Source organism: Elephantulus edwardii, unplaced genomic scaffold (genome assembly GCF_000299155.1).
Source record: "Elephantulus edwardii isolate Elephantulus edwardi_28Jun2011 unplaced genomic scaffold, EleEdw1.0 scaffold00050, whole genome shotgun sequence".
In the NCBI taxonomy this organism is placed as follows: Eukaryota; Metazoa; Chordata; class Mammalia; order Macroscelidea; family Macroscelididae; genus Elephantulus; species Elephantulus edwardii.
The window spans coordinates 1,356,809-1,359,775 of NW_006399800.1; the positions used below are offsets into that span (position 1 = coordinate 1,356,809).

Below are 2,967 nucleotides of genomic sequence, written 5' to 3' on the forward strand. Positions count from 1 at the left end.
GTGGAGCTCTGATGGCCTAGTGGGTAAGGAGTTGCACTGCTAGCCCAGCAGCAGGCAGTTTGAATCCACCAGATGCTCCGTAGAAAAAAGATGGGTGGTCTTGGCTTGTGTAACTTATAGTCTCTGGAAAGTGGAGGGTGAGCTGTAAGTTGTTTTTGACTTGATGACACATAGCAGCAACAACTAAATGGTTAATTTACTTCCCTGCCATTTTATCCTCTTTCCATTCCCTCCAAATACAGAGATGGTGAAAGTTTTTATGGAATTGATTTTGCATTTTCTGTCACCTTCTCACTTCCTTTGCATAGTCTCCCTTTCTGGTTGATTTTTACTGATGTCTTTTTAAGGAACTAGGAATAGGTTTTCTTTGTTCAAAGTCAGTAATAAGCCCTCGCTAGCTGAAACTGAGAATAACTTGAAGTGTTTGCTGCAAAAGGTCGAAGACTGCAGCCTTCAATAAGGATTACATCTCAGCATCAAGAAAGCAAAAACCCTCACCATCAGGCCAATAGGCAGTATCATGATAGATGAAGAAAAGATTACGTTGTAAACAATTTCATCTTGCTCAAATCCATAATCAACACTCTTGGCACCAGCAGTCAGAAAGTAAAAAAAACTAGCTGTGTTTGGAAAATCTACTATCAAGGACATTTCCAGAGTGCTAAAGAGCAATGATGCCAGTCTATAGATAAAACAGGCCATGCTCTTCTCAGTTGCTTGCTGTGCATCTGTGAGCTGAATAATGGATAAAGATTACAGAAGAAGAATTAATGCCTTTGATCTATGGTGCTGGAGAAGAATATTAAACATACCATGGACTGACAAGAAAACACGTCTGTCTTGGAAAGAGTGAAACCAACCTGCCCCTTGGAAGCAAGGATTTTGAAGCTTTGTGTTAAATACTTTGGGCATGTTGCTAGAAAAGACCAGTCCTTGGAGAAGGACATTATACTTGGAAGGGTACAGGGTCAGCACGGAAGAGGAAGAGCCTGGATGAGACGGATTGACACAGTGATGGGCAATGGGGTCAGGTGTGTCAGAGATAGTGAGGTTGGCATAAGACAGGACAGAGTTCAGAGCCATTTTCACAGGGTCACTGTGAGTTGTAGTTGATTCAATGGCAAACAATAACAACAATAACAGTGACGTAGGAGCTCTGATGACATAATCTGTAGGGAGTTGTTGTACAGCTAACCCAAAGGTCACACCTCTCTGGCAGTTCTTTTTTTTTTCACATTTAGCATTTTTATTCCATTTTCTAGCAGACGATTTACATACCTGCCCCCTTCCTTTAGGTCAGTATGGCAATTTTCCAATATCAATTGTTTAAAGAGAAGCTTTGGTCAAAAATGGAATCAAACAGGCCAGGGGGATAAATCTTTGCTGCTTTTAAAATATCAACACTTTCACAATTCTATTCTCACACACATCACACACGCGCACACACAGGAACATCTGCACGGTCGTGTTTTCAGTGTTTCTTGCGGGCGGGGAGGCAGGCAGCTGCAGCTGGTCATGCTGGCTCAGTCTCCGAGGTTTGCTCAGCTTCACATTATTCGGAGGCCCTGGATGGAAGACTCCAAGGTCTTGAAATCCCAAATTGTCATGGCTCCATCGATGCCAGTGGTGCAGAATTTACGACAGTCTTGCTTGTCCACCTCATAAATGGACACCTGAGTGATGTTATTCTGGTGCAGCGTCTCCAAAGCCGTGTTGCGGTCCTCGGTGGTGGCCCGCTTGTCCATGTTGCGGAAGCGTTCCATGGCCGACACGTTGCGCTGGATGCTCTGTTTCGGAATGTCCAGTCTGGAGACGAAGGTCAAGCAGCCACAGCCATCATAGTTGAAGAGCACTGGGCAGCAGTCATGACCAGCAGCCACGACGCTGTTCTCCGACACAAATGACACGCTCAGGAGGGGCAGGAACTCCGTCTTCAGAGTGGAGACCTGCACGCTTTTGGAGGCATCGGCTACGGACACGGTGCTGTCGGGGCTGACCCAGGCCAGGCGGCTCCCGCTGGCGGAGAAGCTGACACCGTGGACCCAGCCGCCCGTGCCACTGCCACCAAACTCGGACATCAGCTGGCCAAAAGGCATCTTGCTGCCCCATGGTGTACTGGCTGGCTTTTCATCCACTTCTTTAATGTAGGCAGAAAACACCCTGCACTTGAAGTCGCAGGAGCCTGCCGCCAGCAGAACGTTGTTGGGATGCCAGTCCAAGCTGAGGACCGTGGAGCGGATGGGCTTCTTAATGTGCTTGCTGACCCACCAGTCGTTTTCGGACTCGAAGTAGCAGACGGAGATGAGCCGTGCGCCGCTGCCCACGGCGAACTTGTTCTCCAGCGGGGACCACTTCACGAATGTGGCTGCCCGGTTGATGCGCAGGATCACCAGGGTGGGCTTCCAGACGCCATCCTTCCGGCTCCAGACGTAGGCATTGCGGTCTGCCCCACAGGTGACGATGCGGTCGCTCTTGGGTGCCCAGTCAATGCCTGTGATGTGTCCATTGTGTTCCTTGAGCTCATGAGCTTTCACCCACTGGCTCCCGTTTTTCTTGTAGATGTGGACTTCATGATTATTGGGGCTCAGGGCAATCTGGGTGCGATCCCGATTCCAGGCATGGCAGGTGATTGACTCGAGCAAAAACTGATGCAGGGACATTCTTCTTAGTGTTCTTGGAGGATAAAAAGCTGGGATCGGGGGCTGTCTGTCCGGGCGGGCGCGGAGCGGAGAATTCGCGGACTCTGGTCAGTCGACGCGAACAGGCTCCGGCGGACGCCCTCTCTGGCAGTTCTAACCCACTAGTGGCCCTGTGGACCGAAAAATGGGAAGTCTCCTCTCATACAATTTATAGCCTCAGAAAACCCGCAGGAGGATTAGCTATAAGTAGTTACAACTTTTTTAAAAAAGACTATTACTCTTTATTTTTTTTTTAAATTTTGTATATTTGTACCATCAAATCGGATCT

At 48.3% G+C, this 2,967-nt stretch overlaps 1 pseudogene; it reads right to left on the reverse strand.

Moving 5' to 3' along the window:
- Positions 1 to 1,547: 1,547 nt before the first annotated feature.
- LOC102849595 lies at positions 1,548 to 2,752 on the reverse strand (annotated as a pseudogene).
- Positions 2,753 to 2,967: the final 215 nt, after the last annotated feature.